General features: G+C 43.2%; 1 protein-coding gene across 2 annotated transcripts in view; it reads right to left on the bottom strand.

Moving 5' to 3' along the window:
• The window catches only part of TSPAN14 (tetraspanin 14), an 84973-nt gene that overhangs the window by 61246 nt on the left and 2005 nt on the right, over positions 1-21722 (bottom strand). The window contains exon 1 of one of the 2 annotated variants that reach the window (XM_036735559.1): positions 5778-5990. The exons of the other annotated variant lie outside the window; for it this stretch is intronic. The gene's annotated coding sequence lies outside the window, so the exon portion shown is untranslated. Of the gene's footprint in view, positions 1-5777; positions 5991-21722 lie in introns of those variants that run through there. 2 annotated transcript variants of the gene reach the window in all.

Genomic DNA, 21722 nt, shown 5'->3' with positions numbered 1-21722 from the left:
AAGTTTTACAGAACAAATCCTTTTATTAAGGGGATTTGTTCTGTGAAGTTTGGATTCAAAGGTCCTCACCTGAGGAGCTAGGGGGGTCACATGTGGCCTCGAGGCTGCAGGTTCCCCATCCCTGGACCAGGCTATTTTCTCTTCCCATCATACATGTTTCTTTGATGATTATCTTTCACCCCCTTCTTCAAAGTTCCTCATTGGTTCTATGTTGCAGCCTGTTCACAGTCACCATGTACTGTGAACCACTGCCCTCTGGGTAATACCAGTTTGATTTCAACGCCATACAATACCATAGGAATATTAAGTGTCAACTTGTGAAAATAAAAAGTAAAACCCAGAACACAGATGTATAGCCATGGTGGCAAATGTCAGCAGATTGGAGTTTCAAACACAGGCAGCTACAAATTCTAGAGGGTTTATCAGAATAAAGGAGATGGCACCATTACAGCAGAGGGGGCATAAGATCCATCCTGGCCAGTCATGAAAAGAGGAAGGAAAATTAGGGTTTCACTGAAAGCTAGTTCAAATTCAGCTCGTTTCTGGGTGACGTGCCATTTTAACAACAACCAGCCTTCCATGGGACTTTATTGTGCTTATCCAGCCAAAAGGGAAGGGAGAAAGTATGGAGAATGGACACTAGGGACTGTGAGAAGCAAATCCACAATAGGAGAAGCACAACTTTCCATAACAACTCCCACTCTCCAGTCCAATACAACGAAAAAGGCCAAAACAAAAAGGAATGTCTCTGACTATTAGAGTTGGGTGCAAACCAGAAAGGATACTGCTGGGACTTGAACTCAGGAAGACTTGAGTTCTAATTCTGCCTTAGAAACTGTGTGACTGAGGGCAAATTACTTACTGATCTGTGCCTCAATTTCCTCACCTATAAAGTGAGGATAATAAGAACACGTATCTCTCAGGGCTGTTGTGACCATTAAATAACCCAAATTATTTGTTTTGTAAACCTTGAAGTATACTATATAAATCTATTATTTCTGATTTTGTCTCCGATTTCTTGGGCTCCTAGCACAGAGCCTTGCACATAGTAGGTCCTTTCAAAATGCTTGCTAAATTGAATCCGGTAATGTTATTATTTAAACCCAAAGCAGACAGAAATAATTTTATTCAGTCATTTTTCCATTGTGTCCGACTCTTCACTGACCCCATTTGGGGGTCTCTTGGCAAAGATACTGGTGCGTTTTATCATTTTCTCCTCCAGCTTATTTTACAGATGAGCAAACTGAGGCAAACAGGGTTATGTAACTTGCCCAGGGTCATACATCTAAGTAAGTGTCTGAGGCCAAATCTGACTTCATAAAGATGAGCCTCCTAGTTGCCCAAAATATACAAAAGCAAAAACAAACAAAACCAAAACCCACCTTCTGCAACTCTATGGCAAACAATTTTTTGACCTTCATCAGCTGCTCTCAGTTATCATGATCCTTTCCCTCTGCCTGGCCAGAATCCCATGAATCATCATTATGAAAATGGGAGGAAAAAAAATCAGATTAAAAAGTAAAATTTTTGTTCCCTGGTAGAACTTTCAGACAAAGAGAAAACTCTGTTCCCCTTGCAATCAGATGCTCAGCCCTGGAGGGAGTGAAGCGGAGGGGGAGAGGGGGAGGAGGTGGAGGAGGAGGTTTTGTTGGGATCCTAGCACATTCAGGGCTGGCATTCCTTTGCAATCAGCCAGAAGATTTATGTCACAAGAGCTTCATTCAAGCTACACCCAAGAGAAGGCCTTTATTGTGTTCGGGTGCAAGAACACAAGAGATCTGGTAACAAAGAAAAATGGCTCTCTCCCCGGGCCATAGGCTCGGCCAGGCTGGCCTGAACAACTCTGCTGTCATGGTGCTGCCTGCCAGCCGAGCCTTTGCTGGTAGAGAGGGGGACTGGAGTGGCTTTTAAAAGGGGGACACAGCACACTGGGCGCCCAGGCACAAAACAAGGATGGATGGCTAGAGAAAGAGAGACCGAGGGCACGCTTTTGGCCCCTGCCCAAGCGCCACAGCTGAGCTCTGGAGCCCTGGCTGGGCACTCCATAACCAAGATACCAGCTTCTGTTTGCCAGACCGTTCGAAAGACAAGTCTCGGTCCAAAAGGGAAGCAGAATACCAAAGATGAAGATGTGGCAGAGAGGGGCAAGGCTTCACAAGCTGATTTCTTTTGCGGGGAGGTGAGGGGGTAGGGTGGGGGGTGTTCACACTGTGGGGAAAGGAGTCCAACAAAAACCAGGCTGAAGAAGGCAGATGGCAGGCAGGTGGTGGTTATTTCTCGCCTCCCCCCTCTCCCTGCCCAGCTGGTAAATAGGGTCATGAGAAACTTTTGTCAACTGTCTCCACAGAAGAATTTGGTTCCCTGGTGGGGAGATGGGGGTGGAGAGGAGGCAGCACAAGGGAGGGATGCTGAGACAAGCTTAGCACCCTCTGGGGAAGGAGCCCACCAAGCAAGCGGTGCAACAAACAGAAAAAGAAAACAGAGAACATCCAGATTTCATCAACTGAGGCTTCTTTTGCTGCTAGGCATAAGGAACACAAAGGCACCTAATTTAAGAATCATTTTAATCACATCTGGCGGGAAAATAGAATATAACGGCTTAATTTTTTCTTTTGCTCTAAATTTAATTTTAAATGCCCAGAACAAACAGGGTGAAAACAAGAGTTAAGAAGGGGCCAAAAAAAGGCCATTTCATTTCTTGTTAAATTTAATAAGCTTTTTTTTAAAAGAAGCAAACTGTACCTTGCAAGTTCAGTTTCGTATGCATAATCTTCTTTGTTCTGTGTGTATTAAAATGTCAGTTGTTGATGAATGTGCTTATGATAATGATTTTTTCAAGAGGGAAGTTTATGTTACAAAGTAATTAATTAGCTGAATTAAGAAGGGAAGAGGGGACCTAAGGAAAGTCTCACTGTCCTTACACCAAGGACTTAAGTTTTTCGAATTTTCACAAAGGTCTACCTACCAGTACTACAGCCCCCAAAATGCTCAGCTTCCCCTAAGTAAAGGCCCCAATCCAGATGACTAACACCCACCAATACCAGGGTCCCTCCTCAGGCCAGCTGGGCTGACAACCACGGGTCAAATCCCTAGACAGTAAAGCCAACAATAAAAATCTCTGCATAACAAAAGTTTCCAAGTCCCTGCCCCAGATTCCCCAGAGGACTTTGCATACAGTAAAATTCCAGGGCAGCCAGAGGCTCCAGAACAGCAGGCCTCAACAGGTGGTTCTAGGGAGAGCGGGCTCTTTCTCAGGTGACTACTTGGTAAGCTAATGCAGGGCCAGGGGTGGTAAACATGTGAATCAAGTCTGAAGTTTTCACTGTCCCCAGTGGCACAGAACAGGTTAATAGGTTAATAAGTACTTCCTGAATCAAGTAACTGCTATCCTATTTTCTCTGACCAATGAGATTCTTCCATGAGAATAACAGATTACCTACCAAACAGGAATGGCAAAAAATGTAAAAGTATTGAAGGCCTACTTTGGAGCAAGTTAAATTGCAAACTCATAATAGCCTCTATAAACAAGGCTTTTTTCGATATAGATTTGTGGTTTCTCATGTGTGAGGATCTCCTGAGTATGACAAGATTCCTCCACAGATACACAGATAGATCAGCAACTGCATGTAACTGATAATCTTACGGACTTGTCGAGAGTACCAGGAGCTTTAATGAACCCTGCCCATGGTTACCATGCCCTTATATATGCCAGGTAGCATGTGACCCCAGCTCCTTCCAGGCTCTGAAACCAGTTCTTTATCACAGAAATACAGATACAGACTCAGGAGAAGACACTGTTGACTCATTTTAGAGATGATGAAACTAAGGCCCAGAACATGTCCAAGCTGGCAGAGAGAGAGCTAGGATTGAAGCCAAAGGTGACTGATTCCACATCCTTTGTCTTTAACCCTACCATTCTAATACCAGGCTACTTCTAAAACAAATGCTTCACATCATGCATTATCTCATGTTATCCTCTCTCAAGTATGTAATTCAAACGTTTCCATCCCCATTTTACAGATGAGACCACTGAGGCTCAGAGACTGCCTGACTTTCCCAAAGTAACACTATTACATGAGGAAGCCAGGATCCAGATCAGCCTCCAAAGACACCAGTGTTGTTCTTTCCATCACCCCAGTTTAGTGCTGGGATTGCCCTTAGAAAATCCATCTGGTCTAACTGCTTTCATGCTATATATAGCTAAGAAGAGAACTTACCCTGCCTAAGAGAGTTAGCCAAAGAACCTGGACTAAAATCAAGGGCTCCCACCTTTTAGTCCACAGCCCTTTTCTTCCAAGCAAATCTGCTTTCTGAAATCTTTATGCGTAAGAGAGCAACACAACCTGTCAATCAGTTGGATCAATAAGCACATATTAAGCACCTATGATATGCCAGAAGCTGGGGGGAAAAAAGGTGACACCAAGACATTTCTTCCATGCTGTCTGCACCTTGGCCTATTCCTAGGGTGGTCCTGCGGAGATCTTAGACTCAAGGTTGTCTGCTGCCCACAGGGGTAGCCTGCTTTCCTTCCCACCCTTTCATTACCATCAAGGAAGGAGAATTCAATGAACGTTTATTGCTCATTTATGAGCCAAACTCTTACTTCTATGACTCATCACAGCATGGAAGTAAGCCTGGGTTCTCAAAGACCAATAATATAAGCTATAATAAGAGCCAGCATTTATATAGCATTTTAAGATTTGCAAAACATTTTTTATGTGGCATCTCATTTGATCCTCACAACCCAGTGAGGGAGGTGCTATTTTCATCCCCACTTTACAGATGACAACAAACTGATTCTGGGAGAGGTTAGGTGATTCACCCAGGGTCACAGAGCTCTAGCTAAAGTACAGAAGTCCATCTACTACTTGTTGTCATGGAAAGAGGGCTACAAAATACTGCAGCTCAAGGAAGAAATGAACATATTCTCACGGGATTAAGACTCAAAGGTGCCTGACCTCTTTGATCCTCACTTTCTTTCCCTATAAAATGGGGAAGGAACACCACCACTCACCTGATGGAAGGAACTATTATGAGAAAAGTACTTTACAAACCCTAAAATCCTCTATAAACTTGGAAAAGCTTCAAGGGGTAGCCCAGAAACCAACTTCTCACCTATTGTCTAAGGACCAACATAACTAAATGCAGAGAGAACTTTTGGATCCACAAGGCTGCCCACAAGGTAATGAATTTTTTAATACCAGCAACTGCTAAAATGTGGAGGGGTCGGCCTACCAATAAAATCGGGCCTCTTTCAAAATGTCCAAGCACGTGTGAATGACACCCATGCTGGCAGTGGGGGACCGAGAGAGTGAAATTAGCCAAGGTTTCACCCTCATGGGGCTTACAGTCTTGCAGTCAGATGGCTCCTCAAACATTGAGGCAGCTACGAGAAACAGAAGGAACACATCAGCATCCTGCTCACCGTGGTAGAGGAGAATCAATCAATTTCCCATTTCCACCTGACCCCCTCTCCCCGCAAAGCCACCAGCCCAAACTCTAGGTCATCCCCATCCGGACTTCACAGGCCCAAGCAGGAAGCAGCACATTTCCACCTGTGTGCGACATTCAGAGGAAGGGAGCAGGCCCACCCATGTCAACTTTTCTACAGCCAGACCCTGCTTTGAGGGGAAGAGCCAAATGGCCTTCATTCTGTTTCCTGCTTAAGCTCTGAAAGGAAGCCGCCTATTTAGAACTAGAAATCCCATCTATTATTTAAAGTCCTTGCCGTTCAAACAGGCTTTTTAAACCATGGACAAATAATAAAGCATTCATACCTAAGAAAATGAACGTAGCCTTCTAAAGGGGTCTGAGATGGAGTCTGTGAGCAGGCAGGAGGCCGGGCAATTACAGAAGAAACCACAGGATGTTAGCAACTGTGCTGTGTATTACCAAGAGGCAGAAGTTTTGGAGTAAGGCTCTGTAGCGCAAGGATTTGGAAGTCAGGAAGACCAGGGGTTCAAATTCTGCCCACCACACTAGCTGGCAAGTCACTTATTCTCTCTGGACCTCAATTTCCCCATCTGTAAAACAGACATAATTCAAGTCAAAGGCTTTATGCTAGGCACAGTGAACACCAAAAGAAAAATAAAATAGGCCAAGCGAAAAACAACCCCGTGCAAACAGGTAAGATACACATATAACAAATAGCACCTGCCTACGGGGGTTACTGTGAGCACCAAATGAAGACAGATAGACAGACAGATAGAGATAAAGATACACACAGATATATTGACATATATACACCTAATTCTTAAACCTTGAAACATCATTATGAATGCAAGTGATGATGATGAAAATGATGAAGATATTGATAATGATGATGATGGGGGGGTGTTGTTTTTCAGGTATAGGTTGGACAGGATGGCCACTAAAGTCCCTTTCACCTGAAAGTCTGTGAATATTCCCCTTTGGATGAATTTATACAGGCTTACGAAAGTCAGTTGGTCAAACACGCATTTATTAATAAGCACCTACTATGTGTAAGGCATTGTGCTAAGTGCAGGGCAAAAGAGAGTATCTGCTGTTAAGGAGCTCACAATCTAACAAGGGAGCCAAAATGAAAACAACTATATACAAACAAAATGTACACAGAATAAACCAAAGATAATCTCAGACAGAAGGTACTAAAATTAAGGACGACCCAGAAGGGCTTTTTGAAGGTGGGACTTTACCTAAGACTTAATGACAGCCAAGGAGGCAGACATAAGGAAGGAGAGGGATCCAGAAGGGGGACAGCCGGTAGAAATGCAAACTAGGTTTTTCTCCTTCAGTTGATCGACAAAAATGTGTTAAGTGTCTACTATGTGCCGGGCAAACTCGAACTTCAAGCAAGTTTCTCCAAGCTTATAACAAGACTACTTGTCATACACCAGAAATGGAACATACCATTTGAGGGCTTTTCAGGTACTAAAAAAGGTCTTGGGATATCATCCAATCCAACCAGAAAGAAACTGAGGCCTAGGGAAGTTAAAAGACTTGCCCAAGGTCACACAGAGAAGAAAGAGAAGAGGCCAGATATGAATTCAAGTCCTCTGACTCTAAATCTCTGGGCTCTTTCCACTAGCAAATGCCTTCTAAAGCCTTCGATGCAATTAAACAACAGCCAAATTGGCTTAATCCCACTGCACCTGCTTGTAGGAAAGGATGGTTTAACCTTAATGTATGGTTAATGAAAATGGAAAGATCTTTCTGGGGCATTAATAGGCCCATGTGACCTACCTGAGTCACATGAGCCTATGGTAGAAGAGAGGAGCTTGCCAGAGTCACATGAGCCTATGATAGAAGGGAGGAGCTTGCCAGAGTCACATGAGCCTGTGGTGGGAGGGGCTTGTCATGAGTCACATGAGCCTGTGGTGGGAGGAGTTTGTCACAAGTCACATGAGCCTGTGGTGGGAGGAGCTTGCCATGAGTCACATGAGCTTATGGTAGGAGGACCTTGCCTAATGGGTGGAGCAGGAAGTCAGAGTGAGTGAACATCCTCAAACCCAAACTCCAGTCATCCTTCATGGTCCCACCTCAAATCCTACTTTTCTCCAAAAAGTTTTCCCCTTCACCACTCTAGCTCATGTTAACCTCCCTCCAGTTTGATCTCTATAGGGTGAGGACTGTCTGTTCCTTCTCTTTGTATCCTCTGCTCACAGCACAATGCCTGGCACATAGTATTAGGTGCTTGATAAATATTTATTGATTGGATAATTTGTCTGCATAATTCCCTTGGGGACTTAACTATTCTGCTTTGCCTTATTTCCTCCTCCACGTCCTATCTCTCCAACTGTAAAATACTTTCAGGCTGAGGACTTATATTTATTGCCTCCATGGTGCCTGGCGTAAGACTTAAGCATGGCAGAGCTTCAACAAATAGTTTTGGAGCTAAAGTGAATTAAAACCAGGCTTTGGAAAGGATGCTGCAAAAGCATCATCAACAACAACAGAAGTCATGTGTCTAAGCTTTGTTGCTTCAGCTAAGAGCCCTGAGCCAAACCCCATGGAAAGGGCAACTTGTAGTCATCTTCACTTTTCCCCTCCTTGCATTAAACTCCCATGTTTCTTTTCTAGTGAAGGACCAACTACCTAAAATATGAACCACATGGAATGAGCTGCCATCTTGAATTCTGAACCAGACCTGGAGAGTCTCCTTCCAGGCTGCCATTCACCTAAAAGGCACACTTTAAGATGAGGAATCCATAATTATTACAACTGTCCTGGTTTTCCTAAGCAAAGGGGAATAAAGATAGCTAGGTGGTACAGTGGACAGAGTGCTGGGCTTGAAGTCAGGAAGCTTCAAATTCCTGAGTTCAAATCTTGTCTCAGGTACTAGCTGTATGACCTTGACCAAGATACTTAACCCTGTCTGCCTCAGTTTCCTCATTTGTAAAATGAGATGGAGAAGAAAATGGCAAACCACTACAGGATCTTTGCCAAGAAAACCCTAAATGGGGATCACAAAGAGTTGGACACAACTGAACACCACCACAATAAAAGGAGAATATGTCAATGGCACCCAGATTTAGGCATCATCTGCAAGATACATCAAGCCCCACCTTTTCAAGGCAAAAAAAGTTTTGCAAATAAGGTAGTAGGATAAATTTTGACCCTCCAAAAATATTGTTCCAAGGTGAGAAACAATTGGCTATTCAATCCACTTAACTTAAGATGAAAACATACCACAGTGAGTAAAAAATGAAAATTCATCGTGCAAAACAGAATGGAGTTCCAAATGCAAATTCTGTTTCAGGTTATCTGTTATTTCCCTTTTGTATGTGAAGATGACATAGCTAGCTGGCTGGCTTACTTCCTGAGCTAGGCTGCCCTTAAGTGGCAGAATTTCTCCCTGCCCCTACCCCACCCTCATCCCCTTTATCCTGCTTGAAGCAACTACATGGGCACAGCTTGTGGGCTATCACCAGGAGGATTTCAAGCCAGGAAGACCAGGGTTTGAATACCAGCATATGCCACTCATAGGACTATCTCCTCCTTCTCTTCTGGGCCTCAGTTCCCTCACCTGTAAAATGGGCATAACAGCCTACAGTACCTACTTTTAAAGATAATGTACACTAAGTGCTTTGCTAACTTTGAAGGAACATATCAAGGAGTTATTAAGTCAGTCGTATCAAGTCAGTTATTAAGGATTAAAAGAACTCTAAGTGGCTGAAGGCATTACAGATAATGGAATTTCCTGAAGGCAACGCATATCCACAAGGAACTCATCAATAGATGTAGGAACCTGAAAAAGTAAACACTGGGGATATCAATATTGTATGGAAGAAATATAGCTGTGTTTCCCTCTACAAGAACCATTCTGACAATCAGTGATGACACTCACTACGACCATAATTCAGTGCTCAAAATGTCCTTGATTACATCAGATACTTCCCCTAGAAGGGAAGGACACAGCTCATGGCCAAACTTTTGGTGATGAGTCTGTGTCCAGGAAAAACTGAAATTCTTAACCAGACCAATCATAAAAGGAAGAATGTATATAGCGCTTTAAGGCTTACAATGTGCTTTATATCTATTATCTCACTTGATGGCCACAGCAACCCTGGGAGGGAGGGGCTGTTATTACCCCCATTTTATAGACAAAGAAACTGGGGCTGAGGAATTGAGTTGTCCAAGGTCACAAAGACAGGCAGGATGTGAACCTGGATCCAAAGCCTTTCTAGCTTGGTAGCGCCTCCCATTGCTTGGTTGTTTGTGCTCATCCTCCACCGGCATGGCCTCCCGTGCCACTGGGTGGCTTCAGAGTAGACCAGACAATGAGGAGAACCAACTCTGGATTTGGAGTCAAAATTCTGGATTTGGAATGAAAATTCTGGCTCTGTGTGGTCCCCACCCCCACCACCTCCCCCGGGCAAATTCCTTCAACTCCTTCAGTTCCTTCAACTCAAACTCCATCAACTCTCCAGTAAAATGAAGGAGTTAGACCTCCAATGTTCCTTTTTCACTCTAAAGCTCTGAGCAAAGACTTGTCACCAAAAGGCTGACCATGAGATGATGCATTTTTTTTCAGCATGGCCTGAAGTATAGGGGGGTTGTATTCTTCCCTTGTGGAGGGACTACCTGATGAAATCAAGGGTATTTTGAGTATTAAAACATCCTGTATTGAGCTCATCATCGATTGTCAGAACAGTTCTTGTAAAGGGAAAACCAAGCTATATGAAAACAATTAGAAAGCAATCTACAAGGATACAGGAGTTCAAAATAGTACCCAATCAAGTGTTAAATTATACGGTACAGAAAGCAGCCAGAATATTAGACATCTCGTTCTAGCAACAAAGGCCAATATTTCTAAGGCCTCATTTTTACAGAGGAGGAAACTGAACCTCAGGGAGCAGAAGGGACTATGGAGGTCACAAACTAGCCAGTGGCAGAGTCTGCACCTCGAGCTTCTACCTCCAAGCCTAGGCCCCAGTTCCACTGTACCATGCTTACTTTCTGTTATTATTTTAATTATTCTAATATAATTCTATATTCCAATATAATTCTATAATTATGCTAATAATTATGCTACAGGAATTCTGAGATGAAAAAGGTCTAAAGGTTTGAAAAAATACTGAATTGAATATTAATAAAACTCAGAATGATTATTGGAAAAGTATGCATCATCCAAATTCTGGCAACAAAGGGCAAACCACGAAACCAAAACTGCACCATCCCACTCACGTAACTCGCTGTACAGTCATCAAGTTGGCCAGACAATTACTGTTCCTCCTAATACATTCATTTCTGAATCATGATTGCGTAGATAGCTGTGCCCTATCAAGCTCTACAAGGGCCAATCTCCTATGAAACTGTATGGACAGCCACTGTGGGGTCAAGCAACTGCCTGGTGCCGATGCATTGTGGGTTAAAGGGGAGGAGAGGAGATTGCTGAACACCCTCCATACTCCAACATCTCTCCCTGGTTCAGTAGGTTACAAGCTAAAATGAAATTTCTCTGGCTCAGTCTTTACTTAGTCTCTGGAGTACTACTCTAATTTGTATCACGGGATAAGAAGCCACAATGACACCACCCCACATCCTACCCCACCCAGTAATAATGAGAAATAGAAACTTCTGAGGCTCAAGAGGTACCAGAGAGAGCTCTTTGCAGAGCCCCTTAAAAATGGCTATCAGCAATACTACAAGAGTGGGCAGGTTGAGGCTAGTGGCCTCAGCCAGCCAAGAATCTTAATCATAACCACTTATTCTTTATGTAAATATGAAAGAAGGCCTACAATAGTAGATTAAGCATGCTACCAGGAGCCAGGACTGGAAACTCAGGCCTCTCTCAGCCACTGATATCTGTGTGAACTTGGGCAAATCAACCACTGTAAGCCTCTTTTTCCTTTTCTGAACTATCACCTCCTATCCTTATTTACATTTTGTTGCGAGGGTCACTTGAGATTAATGTGCATTAGAGTGCTATGAACACACCAAACCTTGGCACAAATGTTAGATGGCCATATTATTTTATTAGCCAGTCTCCAAAGGATGGATTCTTCCACATGAAAGGGCTTCTAAGATCAAAGATTGTGAGAAACGCGGTTTTGGGGATCACTGGACTTCCTAGGCAGGGCCAAAGTCCTGAGGAAAAACCCTGTGATAATCCCTAGGGAAGGCTGTACAGACCACAGGACTTGAAGAGGAAGACCAAGTGGCAGCACCCCCCCCTTAATCTGTGGGGATCACAAGGCCTCCTAGGGGTCAGACCCTAAGGAGGACCCAAGTGATGGCCCCTTAGAACAGTTGTGGGGAAATCACAGGACCTCCTAGGGTTAGACCCCAGGAAAGAGCCACATGATGACACTTAAGGAAGGCTGTGCAGACCACAGGACTCCCAGAGGAAGACTAAGTGGTATAAAAGATCATGGGAACAATCAAGCCGAAACCTTCATTTTGTAGATAATGAAAGAGAAGCAAAGAAAGGTAAGTCACTTGACTAAGGTCACACGGTTAGCAGTAACAGAACAAGTCACCAAGTGCTCATACAATGCCAGGCACTGTGCTAAGCAGTTGGGATACAAAGAGAAGGGGAAAAAAAAAACAGTCTCGGCCTTTGAGGAGTTTACAATTCTAATGGAGAAGACAACCTGTAAAAGGAAGCTGAAGGGGGTGGGGAGAGACCCAGTAAGGGGCATGGTGGGAGTGAGAAATCCAGAGGCATAAACAAGTGAGTTGGACATGGCTGGCCTGGGGGCAACTTCCTTAAAAAGGAGATTATGAGAGGAAACAGCCAATTCAGTGGGAGGAAGGGGCTACTGGGGTATAGAAATCCTGCAGCTTTAGAAGGACCCAGGTCCTCTAGTTTCAAATCCAAGGCAAATCTTTCTAGGACTGGCAGAATTAGGCCAAAACACCATGGTCACCTGAAATCTAGTTCAATGTTCTTTTCATTCTCTCTGCCTAGCTCCCCCTTTTCAAAGCCACCTGCCGGAGCATTGTGGACCTCTCCACAGATGAATCGGAGAGATCAGAGAAGATGAGAATCAAGGCTTCCTGTACACCTGGCCTGGAACCAGGAATCAGGACACAGCCACCATAGTGAGGCTGCTTTCTAGGGGGAAATGATTTTACCAGGTCATTGTGTTACTTGAGTATAACTAACACACGTGGGATGGAGGCCAAAAGAAACCAGCCTTATGATGAATACTGCTCTTTGCTTCCAGGCTAATTCCAATTGACCTCATTCCTTCGGAGGCCTAAACTACCCCACCCCTTCACTTATCTCACTCCCTCTTCCTTAACAACCGATTAGGGCAAGAACAGTATATGGGGTACACAACCCATTCAGGGGAGTCAGGAGGCTCACCAGCTATGTGCAGGGCACTATAATGGCCACTGGTGAAGACACAGCGTTTTGAGAAGACTCGGTCTCTGATCCTGAAGAACGTAGGCTAAATAGGATCACATATAATTTTATTTTTCATAAATAAAGGAGAAACAAATAGGAAAGCATGCTACTGTGAGATCAGAAAAGGGTGAAAGATTGAAGAAGACAAGACTCATGAAGCAAGTGGTATTTGGATTTTAACGATCTCTAGGAATTGTCTTGTATAAAGGGGGAGAAAGGGCACAGCTGGTACTGGAATCAATGTGAGCCAAGGCTCTGAAGAAGGAAGGCCCTGGAATGCTTAAGATGTGGAGGTGGAGGAAAAGGAGGAAAAGAAGGAGGTGGAGATAGCATTTATTTAGTAATGAAAAGCTTGCAAAGTCTTTTATACATAATATCTCCTTTGATACAACAAAACTCTGAGATAGGTACTATTACTAACCCCATTTACCAGACGAGAAGACTGAGTCAGAGAAGGGTTAACTGACTTGCCCAATGTCACAAACAAGTATCTGAGGCAGGATTCAAGCTCGGGTTTTCCAGACTCCAAGGTCGAGGCTCTATCTACCAGTGATTATATGATGTGGAGTAAGAGAAGAGAGAAGATGAACACAGCTTAAAATAAGGTTCAAAAGACACAGTGGCCACCTTAGGTTATCAAGGATCTTACATACCAAGCAAAGACATCTGATCTGGAATCAACGTGGAAAGGGGAACTGCAGAAGACTGTGGAGTAAAGGCACGATAAGATGAACTCTGTATCTGAATAGAATTATTGTCACAACCATTAAAGACGGATTGGAGGGGAGACAGAGTTAAAGCTTAGAAAAACCTTTCAGGAAGGTGGGAGGTTCACAGGTATTAACACACTGCACATGTTTTTGGACTTTCTAAATGTATTCACCAGTTGTGCTGACTCTTTTTCCATCTCCAAAAAACCAAAATAATATTTGTCACATGGGATGGCTCTTGGGAAGGGAGATGGGATACTCTGATGATGTAAGAAACAGAAAACAACAATAAAAAATTATCTTTTAAAAAACTGTTAGGAAATTATATTATATTCTAGGAAAAGGGTTCAGTGACCAGAGACTCTTGATTTCACAGAATCTGGAAGTGGAAGGAGCCAATGAGTGGGGTAAGCTAGAAAAGAATTGTCGGCTTTGGAATGAAACGACCTGAATTCAAAGCCCTGCTTCTGCCACTCTGCCATTACTTGTTTCCTTAAAGCAAGTCATTGTACTCTCTGGGCCTCCTTCCTGGACTGTAATAGGACAGGTCCAGACTAGATGGCCTCTAGCAATCAGAGAGGGGAGGTGCACAGGTAGGGAAGGAACAGGGAGAGGACAGATAAAAGAGATACTGAGGAGGTAGAATCAAGAGCATTTTGCACCAGACTCAAATAAAGAAGATAGGCCAGTCAAATTTACCATGAGGGTTTGGAGCATGGAATAATGGGTGAATGGCATTACCAATGACAGGAAGTGAAGCAGATTAATGGGGCAAGATGAGCTCAGATCTTCCCAGCTTGTGTGGGACATCCGGACACCAATACTGTATAAACTCTGTGAGATCAGAGTATCTCACATCCGGCTCAGAGGTCATCCAGGCCAAACTGTGCCTTAACAGGAAGCCCCTTCCACAGCACCCCAACAAGCGGCCAGGTATCCTTTCCCTAAGGGCCTCGACTGAATATGGAACCCACTACCTCCCCAAGTCATCGATTCCTCTTTTGAATGGTTCCATTTTTAAGGATTTTCATATATTGAACCTAAATCTGCAACTTCTATCCACAGATACTAGTTCTGCCTTCTGGGGACAAGCAGAATAAAACTAACCTTTCTTCCATGTGGCAGCCTTCCAATATTTAAAGACAGCTAAGATGGCCTCCCTCCCAAGTCTTTTCTAACTCCAGGCAAACTAATGATAATAATGAAAAGAGAAATAATAGCTAGCATTTATATAGCGCCTACTATGTGGCAAGCCCTGGGCTAAGCACTTTACAACTATTTTCACAACCCTTCGAGGGAGGTGTCATTATCATCCTCATTTTACAACTGCAGAAACTGAGGCAGACGGCAGTTAAGTGACTTGCCCAGCATCAACCAGTTAACGTGTCTGAAATCATATTTGAACTCAGATCTTCCTGACTTCAGGCCCAGGGTTCTATGAACTATCTAACCAACCCACATTCCTTCTCTTAACATTTAATAGCTGTTGTGTTCCTGGACAAGCCACTTAACTTCTCTGTGACTCAGTTTCCTTATCTGGAAAACGGCAGTAATAAGTGCATCTATTTTACAAGACTCTTGTAAAAAAAAAATCAAAGGAGATAATAATTATTATTGTTTATATCAATCCTCATATGGCATGAAGACAAGGCCCATAACCATCCAGTTGTCCTCTGGATGTCCTCTCTAAAATTTGGTACCAAAAAGTGAACACATCATTCTAGACTTAGAATGACCAGGGCTGAGTATGAGGCAGAGTGGATGATAGGGAGCTAATGGGACCCCTAAAAAGGAAAAACCCTTGAACTTTCCCCACAAATTTCAGCAGCCAAGTCCCTGGTGGCACTAGGCTCATCCCAGTATAATCTTTTCAACTGTCCAGTCCTTTGGCTGTGCCCTGTGCCCGCATGCTCTCCCCTTCCCCCACCAGCTCAGCCCTTCATTTTCGGTTACCTCAGGACCACCCCAGGCTACTTGCCACTCCTTAATCCCATCCAGATTTTCTCAGTCTTTTTCAGTCTAAAAATATCAGTCCCATCCTCATCAAATGCTCAGATCCTTAGAATCTGGCCCACTCGTATTGGCATCACAAATACCACAGACTCACTAGGAATCTCACCCACCCAACTGGTGTATTAATAAACTGGCTACTTGGACTGAAAGAAGGCTTGAGAGGTTGAATTCTTTCAAGGTAGACCTACCCCATACCCCTGAATTTCGAGGTTCCTAGCATCCCAAACTACAACATGAGGAATTCCCCACCCCTAGATAAGATAACCATAGTCACCTCCCTAGGCCGAGGTACTATGCCTTCTTTAATATAGCCTAAGCTATATTAAATTCTTGAATTCTTTCAAGGTAGACCTACCCCATACCCCTGAATTTCGAGGTTCCTAGCATCCCAAACTACAACATGAGGAATTCCCCACCCCTAGATAAGATAACCATAGTCACCTCCCTAGGCTGAGGTACTATGCCCTCTTTAATATAGCCTAAGCCTGAATTAGCCTTTTTTGGCTCTGCTGCCATACTATTGATTTTATTTTTTAAACACTGTTGACTCTTAATAAGCTTACAATCCACTAAAATGCCCTATCTTTTAAAAATGAACTGCAGTCTAACCATAACTCCCCCATCTTGTTCTTGTGAAATTGATTCTTCAAGGGTAAGACTTGACCATTTTTCCTGTTAAATTTTATCTTACTCGGTTCAGCCCTACCTTCCATCTTGTCCAGAGACAGCTAAGTGGTTTGGTGGATAGAGTGCTATGACCCTGGGCAAGTCATTCAACCCTTCTCAACCCATTTCCTTTTTGAGAAAATAGATATAACGACAGGACCTACACTCACAGAGTTGTTGTGAGGATCAAATGAGTTAAAACCTGAGGCTGAATCTAGCCTCGATCCTGCCTTAGCTGGGCCAACACTGGGCAAAAAAATCACTGAACACCTCTCAGCTTGAGATTCCCCTTCTGTAAAATGGGCATAAAACAGCACCCATTTCACAGGGTTGTCATAAGGATCAAATGAAATAATACATCTAAGAGTAAGCTTTGCAAACCTTAAAGCACTCTGTATCATTACTATTATTGTCGAGATCTTTTTTTATCAACATCACAAAGCATTTATTTAGAGCTTACTATGTGCCGGGCACTGTGCTGAGTTCTGAGGGATTCAAAGAAAAGCCCCCCCAAAAAAATCCTTAAGGAGCTCATATTCTAATGGAAGAGAAAATATGCGAAAAAAGCCTTGTAGATCCCCACTCTGTAACCAATGTTAGTGAGTCCTTCTATCTTTATATCATCTAAAATATGGTAAGCAAGCTATTTACACCTTCATCCAAGTCAGTGGTTAAAAATATTAAACAGAACAATGTCCACCACAGATTCCTGGAGCCTACCCCCAAGAGATCTCATTCTAAGTCAAAACAAAACATTAATGGCTATTCTTTGGATCCAGTTAATAATAATGAAACCACCTGGTGCTGATTTGGGGAACTTAGGAAAGACATTCAGGTTGGAAAGAGACAGACTTGGGAGTAATCATCTAAAAGAGTTAAAACTGAGTTAGTAAATGAGATTTCCAAGGCAGAGGACCCCCGAGATAGGAGAGCCAAAAACATCACATCATGAAATATCCACTTTATGGGTTCTGGAAAAGGAGAAAGATCGAGCTTTGGATATAAAAAAAGGGGCAGTGAGAGACAGGATGAGAATCCAGAAAGAATACGATATCTCTGAAGTCAAAAGAGAAGGTATCCCGAAAAAGGAAGCAAACGGAATGTTGTATTGAACTATCTATCACCCCTCTTCTCCAGAACATAAACTCTCTGACGGCAGGTAAGGCTTTTGGTTTTGTCTTTGTACCCCCACAGCAACAGTCAGTGCCCAACATATAGCAGAAATCCCTGGTGAACTGAATCGACAGTGAGACTGGCAAAAAGAGTGCAAGGGTTGGTTATTAGTTGGTTATTGCATTCCTACCCTTCAAGCTAACTGTATGTCTCCCACTCCTCATCACTGAAGTTCTTAGGAAGTTAGTCAACATCTGTCCTCTCCACTTCCTCAGCACCTACTTCTGCAACCTGTCCAGCATTAGACTATCCCACCACTCCAACTCTCATCAAGATCACCCATGGTGTCTTAACTGCCCAATCCAACAGTCTTTTCACAGACCTCTAACCAAGACCTTTCTCCAGCATTCACTGCACAGCAGACAAAGGAACACCTTCCTTCCTCCCTAGGCTGTAAGGATACTTCCAAAGCTTCTCCAGGCAGTCAGACCAGTCTTTTCATCGGTTCTTCAACTTTCCCCTAACCCACCAAGTGAATTTGCTCCCAAGTGAAGCTGTCAATGCTTCGAGGCTCTGTCTCTCCTCTCTCTTCTAAGTCAATGTTTCAATGATCACCTCTTAGCCCTGGACTCCTAGATACGATTAATAAACCCAGCCTCTCCTCCAAAGCCCAGAACCTCCAACTGCCTTTGGGACAGTGCCCCCCATCCAAGACTATTCACCTCACCTCCCCCAAAATACCTGCCCCCCCAATTCCTTACTGATGAAACAATCACCCCTCCCCTCAATCATTCAGGCTCAAAACTTTAGTCATTTCTGACTGTTCCTTCTTAGGTACTCTCTCCAACCCCACACACAATCAGCTGTCTAATCCTAATAATTCTAATTTCAAAGTATCTAAAATAGGAATTCTAACCTGGGGTCCATGAAGAGATTTCATGGGGAAATCTGTGAATTTAAAGAGAAAAAAATTACATCTTACTTTCACTGGCCTTCGGTTTCCTATGTATTTTTATTTTGTGTATTTAAAAACAGTAAGATGAGGAGTCCATAAGTTTCAACCTAAAGGCTTCCTTAATCATCTTCCTTGCTGGTCTGCCTGCTTACTGTCTCTCCCTTATCCAGTCCATCCTTCTCTCTGCCAAAATAGTCTTCCCGTTAATAGAAGGCTGACCCTGTCACATACACCCCCTACCCAAAAACCTAGAAGTTTCCTACTGCTTACTGGATAAAAAAGAACTCAAAACCTTGGCATTTAATGTAGATATCATGGTACCGTACTGGCTCTGGGTTCAAATCCCACCTCCCAAGCTTACCACCAGGGTGTTTAGAGAAGTGGAGCTAACTTTTCTACAACTCAGTTTTCTCATCTATAAAATGGGGGTGGGGAGAGAGACACTAACCTGGAGTCCATGAGCTTGGTTTTCTTTTTAAATATTTTTATAACTGCATTTCATTAGAAAGGCTTCCTTTGTAATCCTATATATTTATTTTATTCATTTAAAAACACTATCCTGAGAAGGGATCCATCATGGCACTTAAAAGGTTAAAAACTTTTGGACCAGATGTTCACCAAGGTGCCTTGGAGCTCTAGATCTGTGAACCTAGTTTCTCACCCCATACTCCCATTGAGGCCCTCTTTGTTTTAATCAGACTGGGCCCCTAGCAGCTCCCTAATCTCATCCTGCTCTTTCCTGCCTGGAACATACTCCCTCCCCCTTCAGGAAACCTTTCCTTATCCCTCCCTTCCCAACCCCCAACTAAAAGTCACTCCCACCTCAAATTTTGTTTAAGAGAGCTATAAAGTCATGGAGAACATAGAGCATGTTCAATTCTCCCATTTTACAGATAAAGAAACTGAGGCAAAAAAAGGGGCTGAGTAACTAATGAAGGGTCACATGGGGGCTCTAACTCCAGTGCTCTTCCCCCCCTACCCCCACCCTCCCACTCCCCCCTCCCCCCCTCCCCCCCCCCCCCCCCCCCCGCTGTAAAATATCAACCTTTTATCATACTTATTTGTGTCTTATCTCCTTCCCCTCTCCCAACTGAAGGCAGGTTCCTTAAGGATATGAACTCTGCCCTTTTTCATGCTTCTATCATCAGCCTAGCACACAGACTTCCACATAACAATGTCTAATTAGGAGGTCTCTGGTGAACTTTGAGAGAAGTGTCAGCAGAGTGATGGAGGTGGAAGCCAAACTTCGAAGGGGGTGAGGAAACAGTGGGTGTTGAGGAAATAGAAGTTACAGACGAGGAACCCGCCTTCAAGTAGTCTGAAGAGAGGAAGAGGTGGGCGAGGAAACCGAGGCCCCTCTTTCAGGATAAAGGAAACCCAAGCAAAAAAAAAAAAAAAACAGCTGACTTAAGAGTCTCAAAAGCCCTCTTAGTATCTGCGCAGGAGAAGGGGAACATAAGGATCCCTTTGGAGGCAACTTGACTTAGAAAACCACACATTAACATCATCTTTCTTTTATTGTATTTTTATTTATTTTGTCAAATACTTCCCAATTACATTTTAATCTGGTTCTAGCACAAGTTTGAAGCATGTTTTGCCACCTCTGGCCCAGAGCACATAAATGTTAAGTGATTTGTCTCGGGTCACATGCCAGGGTGAGAAAAGCAGGATTTGAACCCTGGTCACACTAACAGGAAAGGACACTTCTCTGCACTATACTACAACTGCTTCAATAACATGAACACATTTCAGTATAATTTATGGAAAAAATCCTCCAAGTAACAGTGATATTGAGCCTGGCCAATACTGAGGGGAGAAGAGTGGGAAAAAGTAACTGACCCATTTCCCAATCACATTCAGACTCCCCATTCTGGATTGGGTGTGCCTCGAGAAGCAGAAGGCAAAGAAAGCATCCTAATGGATTTCTTTGTCCTCTGACTTATCGACACAGCACTTTAAAAAATGCTTTCATATCCATTTAAATCAATAACAAATTCAGTAACAAAAATCAGTAAAAAAATAAAATTCAAGCTTCCATCTTTCTGAAAGCCCAGAAGCTCAGGATCACAGAATCATAAAACTTTAGACCTCAGAAAGTGGTCATTTTCTCCATTTACAGAAACCAATAGTGGTGAGATCTTTTGGCATGTTTCTGAGAAACCCAGTTGAATCTAAATTATGGAAGCTTATCTCATGTGACCCACTCAACCCCTAAAGGGCAGGTCTCAAAGAGGCCCAGTCACCCAGATGCCAGACACTTCTTGAAACTGAGAACTCAGAATCTTCAGTTTGGATTCCCCATTAGAAAGGGGAACTTGGGACCTTCAATGCACTGTTGCCATGTTGGAAGTCTGGGAATGTTAACTGAAAACCCTGTCTCTAACATATTCCAGTGTGAAACCTTAAAAAACTATGCCCCTTCTGGACTTAAACATCAAGGGGAAAAAATCTTGTAAAATACACAGACACATCTGCATCTCCTTTTCCTCCGGCTAAATTGCTGGGTTTGCATTCCCTATAATACAAAAGGGAAGGGGGGTTGGGAAGACAGGGGAGAGTACAGTGATTACTCTTACTTCCTCTTACGTAGGGGTTACGGGGAGAAGGCAGAGGGGGGCCAAACTGCTTTTTAGGATTTCACAACTTCTTCTGGTGCCTGTGCAGCAACCAAGATCTGGTGGGGCCAGAAGGGAGGGCAGTGTTCAGCTGCAGAATACACTGAAGGTACAATTTGGTGCCCCAAACACAGCCCAGATGGCTTAACATTCAATTATCTTCACACACCACAGTTTTCCCATTGCCAAAATCAAATGCTATAAATACACATACAAATGGCTCTCTTGAAAAACAAGGAAACAGTGATACATGTATCTGTTTTAGAGGTTTTTGTAAATGCTCTTAGCCAAGATTGCTACTCTCCTCGTAAAAACAAACTTGGGCTTTCATAAGCAATAGGTCCCAATTGTCTCCAATGCCCAGTTCACTCGAAGCACACTCCATTTCTTTACAAACACCTCTCTACTTTCTTCTACAAGTGATTCCAGCTGCCACATGGAGCCCCAAAGATGACACACTCTGTATAAACTCAAATGGCTTCAAAACCCCAGCAACCCAAACATGTGCCTTAGAGAAAGGTCACCAAGGTGCAAAATAGAAAAGTCTCAACTAGTAAGTTGACTAGTAACTAGTAACTAGTAAGTAACTTTTGATAAGCACAAATCTGTCAACTGTTTTTATATTTACATACACCATTCATTAAAGAAAGGCCAAAACCTCAAAAGCACAACCTAAGAAATAGTAAATCTTGAGGCAGTATGGATTTGGGAGTTGTAAGAGACCTGAGTTTAAATCCAACTTCCCATAGCTACAAGCTCTGTGACCAGGAGCTTACTTTCCTGACCCTCAGTTCCTTCATCTGTAAAATAGAGAT

This window comes from Trichosurus vulpecula, chromosome 8 (assembly GCF_011100635.1).
Source record: "Trichosurus vulpecula isolate mTriVul1 chromosome 8, mTriVul1.pri, whole genome shotgun sequence".
NCBI classification, from domain to species: Eukaryota; Metazoa; Chordata; class Mammalia; order Diprotodontia; family Phalangeridae; genus Trichosurus; species Trichosurus vulpecula.
The sequence above is the reverse complement of the archived record's forward strand: the minus strand, read 5'-3'. Positions and strand labels throughout refer to the sequence as shown.